Source organism: Sprattus sprattus (genome assembly GCF_963457725.1).
Source record: "Sprattus sprattus genome assembly, chromosome: 4".
Taxonomy (NCBI): Eukaryota; Metazoa; Chordata; class Actinopteri; order Clupeiformes; family Clupeidae; genus Sprattus; species Sprattus sprattus.
In genome coordinates this window covers 7,497,056-7,503,055 of record NC_137923.1, presented here as the reverse complement: position 1 = coordinate 7,503,055, position 6,000 = coordinate 7,497,056, and positions in this window count along the sequence as shown.

The following is a 6,000-nucleotide window of genomic DNA, read 5'->3' as shown; positions in this document are numbered from 1 at the left end:
GATATATATATACAAAAGTCTGAATATATATACAAAACTCTGAATATATATACAAAAGTCTGAATATATATACAAAACTCTGAATATATATACAAAACTCTGAATATATATATACAAAAGTCTGAATATATATACAAAACGAAGTCTGAATATATATACAAAACGAAGTCTGAATATATATACAAAACGAAGTCTGAATATATATACAAAACTCTGAACTCTGAAGCGCTCAATCGGTCTTTATCCGCCATATTGGATTGAGCGTTTCCTATTAAATCAATGGTACCAAAATGTTTATAATTACGTATTTTCTGCTTCATGAAATACTGTATTTCTGTTATATTGTTCAATTTTGACATTGATTTCTCACTAGAAATGCAATAATAAGACGTTTATTTTACACCGTTTGACTTCACCGAGGATATTTTTAGAGGCAATTTCTCCATTCACTTGACTGGGGTCTTGTCAAAACCTTCGTTCTTCCTTGTTTTCTGCTTCATGAAATACTGTTTTTCTGTTATATGGCTAAAATTGATTAAACATTGATTTCTCGCTAAAAATGCAATAATAATAACACGTTCATTTTGCATCGTTTGACTTAACGAAGGACATTTTTACGTTTAAATGGGATAGCCTACATCGTATCCTCTCGTCACATGATCAAATAGGGACTTGACATTGGACAAAAAATGATTACCCAGAAATCCTCATTGCATATACCAATGAAAATAAGACATTATTCATTGAATTGAATAGGTTTTTTTTTAATAGTTTCCATAGTTTATGTAGGATAAGCATATAATTGTGTTATAGATTGCTACTGACCATTTCCCTTCTACAAAATAATACTCACCATGACCTAGATAGGTTGGCCATTCCAAGGGTATAAATAACATAAGGTACTTCGTTTTAATACAGCGTAATAACTAACCATTGGTCGCGGGTGTATTTCCAAATGTCTTCTCTTACATACTCGCAGACATGACATTTTGTGAAGCACCCGACGAGGCAAAATCCCGGACGATTTGGGAATCCCTGCCGGACGCATTTTTTAGGTCTCTAAAAGAGGGCATGTCCGAAAAAGAGCACGTCTGGTCACCCTACCATATGAACAGAAAAACAGTATTTCATGAAGCAGAAAACAAGGAATTACGAAGGTTTTGACAAGACCCCAGTCAAATCAATGGGGAACCTGCCTCTAAAAATATCCTTCGTGAAGTCAAACGGTGTAAAATAAACGTGTTATTATTGCATTTCTAGTGAGAAATCAATGTCAAAATTGAACAAACTAACAGAAAAACAGAGTTTCATGAAGCAGAAAATACGTAATCACAAACATTTTGGTACCATTGATTTAATAGGAAGCGCTCAATCCAATATGGCGGACAAAGAGGGATTGAGCGCTTCAGAGTTCAGAGTTTTGTATATATATTCAGACTTCGTTTTGTATATATATTCAGACTTTGTTTTGTATATATATATTCAGACTTCGTTTTGTATATATATTCAGACTTTTGTATATATATTCAGAGTTTTGTATATATATTCAGACTTTTGTATATATATATTCAGAGTTTTGTATATATATTCAGACTTTTGCATATATATTCAGACTTCTGTATATATATTCAGAGTTTTGTATATATATTCAGACTTTTGTATATATATATCCAGACTTTTGTATATATATTCAGACTTTTGTATATATATTCAGAGTTTTGTATATATATTCAGACTTTTGTATATATATATTCAAATGTTAATTTCCTGAACGGCATGCCATAATATATATATATATATATATATATATACTGTATATAAGTGCTGTCAGTTTAACGCACACACACACACACACACACACACACACACACACACACACACACACACACACACACAATACAATAAACATATATTTATATTTATATTTATATTTATATGAATGTAAAAAACGGAGCACTGGATGAATAGGAGAGAGTGGACATGTGAAAGTATTGATTTGCTGGTGACTGTATGTGTACATATTCAGAAGGTATGGGATATCCCAGAGACAGATAACAGACCTAATGCAAAAAGGGAAGAGCAGCAATAAGCTGTAACCTACATGAATTCACAAGATGTGGGAGGTTGCAAGCTATGTTTATGTTGATGAATTTAAACACCTGGACGAACTTGACTGTAATATCCTACTGCTTTCCATTGCAGCCAAGAAGAGATGCACAGGCGTGCCACCTTCTTCTTCTGCCTAGTCTAATTAGACTACAATACGTGGTAACACTTTATAATAACCCTCCGTAATAAACCATTTATGAAGCATTTGTTCATAGTTTGTTTATCATTTACAAATCGTTACCCCAACATTTACAAACCTTAGTAATGTATTTGTAAATGAGTAGTAATGTATTTATGAACCTGTTTTCTAATGATCTATAAGAGTTTTTTATAAGGACATTAGTTAGCAGTTTATAAATGAGTATTAATGTATTTACAAACATTTTTCAAATGCTTTTCTAATGATCTATAATATCATATATAAGGACATGAGTAAGCTGTTTTGAAATGAGTACAGATGTGTTTATGAACATGTTTCAAATGATTTTCTAACGATCTAAAAGATCATTTATAAGGACATTAGTAAGCTATTTGTAAACGAGTAGTCATGTGTGTATGAACATTTTTCAAACCATTTTCTAATTATTTATAAGATCATCAATAAGGTATATAATAATGGTCTGCTCACATTTTGTAAATAATTTACAAATGATTAAGCAAGCAAGTTTCAATGAGTTAGTAATGCTTCATAATATCCTTTATAAGGTATGTGCTGATGGTCTGCTCACCATTTATGAGTCATCATGAATAATCTTTGTCATGCATAAGCTATCGTCCAATTCATACGTGAAATAATATATGTGAGCACATGTAACACCTTAGTTTATGCTTAATATAGGTTTTTAGAAACCATTTACTTACCATTAGTAACGTGTTTCGCATGGGTTGATATGAAGTGGGCACTGTCTATACTTTATAAGCATTTACAAATGGCCAGTAACTGAGGAACATACTATAGAAACCATTTACTAACCATTAGTAAAGTGTTATGCATGGGTTGATATAAAGTTGAGACTGTCTATACTTTATAAGCATTTACAAATGGCCTGTTACTGAGGGACATACCATTAGTCAACACTTCTGCAGCAACAACTCCAAAAATGACCTCAAACGTTAGGTTGTTAAACATATCAATGGCAAAAACACACAACACAGCATCGAGGGAATGGAAATTGAAAAACATTTATTTAAAAAACTACACTAACAATAAATTCACATTTAAACATGCATTCTAATATGCTAAACACAACAGCAACAATGGAACTTTAAATAAGGGGATCAGCTAGTTTTTTTTTCATTTATTGCCAAAAGTTTGCCAGACTCTTTATATGCTTTTAATTTGGTTACAATGCTTTCGTCCCCCTCTATGGCATCCTTACACCTCTGTGTAAAACTAGAGAGCTCCTCCGTGGAGGAAGAGTCGGATGACGCGTCGGAGGAATCAGGCCCTGACTTGGATGAAGCGCTTGAGTCGGTTTTCTGCGACTGACTTTTCTTCGCCTCTGGTGGACTGCCCTTGTCCTTTTTTCTTGCTGCTACAAACAGACAATGACAGAGGATGATTAGTGGAAAATATAGGCATGTGGGTGGCACACTAGTAAGTGTGATGGTCTTTGGAAGATAGTTTTCTGAGTTCAAACAAGAACAGGTCGATACAAACGTACGTGAGGAAATGACTAGTATGAAACCACTAGTGTCAATCAACAAAAACACGAAGAGAGTAATGCTAGCAGGAAAATACAATTATGCACTTACATCATCAGTAACGCATACAGCAACACAATGTTAACTTTATGTACTTAGCATTAGAGATTATAAGCACACGGTATTAGACCATGAGGGCACGTATGGGCTGGCACGAAAAGGTTTCAAGTTCCCAAGTGTATTGTCAAATATGGCAAATTGACTTACTCATAGCCAGTTGTTCCCTCAGGAAGTCGCTCTCAAATAGTCATGTCTTTCAGCATCTCCTGCTGCCAGTCCAATTTCTGCCTGGCCATCTCCAGCTCATGGCGCAGTCTAGTTGACGTCAATTGGGCATTAGGAGCGAGTGTGGTCCTAGCTAAATGTTTGGGGGAAAGAATACAACTTTTCAATAAAAATGTTCACACCGCTAATTTCCAATAATCAGGTTAATCATATGCAAATTCAGCGAGAAGGGAAATAGTTTTGTTAGTCTAAGGTTACTAGCTACGAAGTGTAACAGGTGGAACCAACCATAGGAAAAAGTTATATTAAATGAAATGTATTATTTAATTAAAGCTTCAAACAATTATTTCACACTGAAACACTTTCCACCCTGTTCATGACAATATTCTTAACACAGATACCTGTCCTACTCACCGGTGAGTTCTTCTAACTGAAACAAGGCACAATAACCAGAACACAAAATATCATTGCCCCGTACCAACATGCACTAAATCCACTGTGTGTTAATAACACTAGCAACATACATTCATAAATGCAATAAACCTATATACATAAATGCAACAAAAGAACGTTTTGTCCATTAAACACATTACACAATCAAAATTCAATGTTTTTCACATTCACTATGCTGTTCGTTGCACTGTTCTGTTCAACGTTTAGTTCAAAATGGTTGAGCCACGGTCATCAAAGTGTATGGAAATGTTCCCAAGATGCATATTACCGTCCCGGACACTTTGCAGCTCATTGACGATGTGGAGTCACAACGGGGAGGGTATTACTTACCACAACATCAATCTGTAGCGTGGGAGAGGGAGGGAGAGAGAGAGAGAGAGAGCAAGCGTGCTCCACGCACATCAGGGGCTGTAGTGGTGGAAACGGCTAGCTGTCCTCGTTCGTTGGCGTGGTGTAGTCTCCGATGTTGGCGACGAGCTAGTTTCTAAATATTAATACACTTTGCTAGCTAGCGAGGACATTCCGCCTCACACTACAACGTGCTATACTTCTTAGCAGTAACACCGGGCGATCTTCAGAGCTGGTGATGTAAATTCTTGCTTCCTCCACACGACCACTCTACCGTAGTTCATCTGTAACATCCGTAACACGGACACTAACAGACCTAACAAACTTCGAGCTAAACTTGCAATTAACTGACTTATCCTACCGTCACTCTTTCTCAATCACATGTGAGCTATCCGGGCGCCGCCATCTTCTCTCTTACATTCTCCGTTTGCCCCTTGTCCCGCCCTCTGCGCTCTCTCCATTGGCCCCTGCGATAACTTTGGGATATCAATATCTGTTCCACACCCAATAGCACCACAGAACTTGACCATAGGTCCAGCCAATCAGTGACTGGAAAGTTGGTGCACTGGCCAATGGAGTGAGCGGAGAGGGCGGGACAAGGGGCAGACGGAGAATGTTAAGAGAGAAGATGGCGGCGCCCGGATAGCTCACATGTGATTGAGAAAGAGTGACGGTAGGATAAGTCAGTTAATTGCAAGTTTAACTCCAAGTTTGTAAGGTCTGTTAGTGTCCGTGTTACGGATGAACTACGGTAGAGTGGCCGTGTGGAGGAAGCAAGAATTCACATCACCAGCTCTGAAGATCGCCCGGTGTTACTGCTAAGAAGTATAGCACGTTGTAGTGTGAGGTGGAATGTCCTCGCTAGCTAGCAAAGTGTATTAATATTTAGAAACTAGCTCGTCGCCAACATCGGAGACTACACCACGCCAACGAACGAGGACAGCTAGCCGTTTCCACCACTACAGCCCCTGATGTGCGTGGAGCACACTTGCTATCTCTCTCTCTCTCTCCCTCCCTCCCTCTCCCACGCTACTGATTGATGTTGTTGAGCTGCAAAGTGTCCGGGACGGTAATATGCATCTTGGGAACATTTCCATACACTTTGATGACCGTGGCTCAACCATTTTGAACTAAACGTTGAACAGAACAGTGCAACGACTG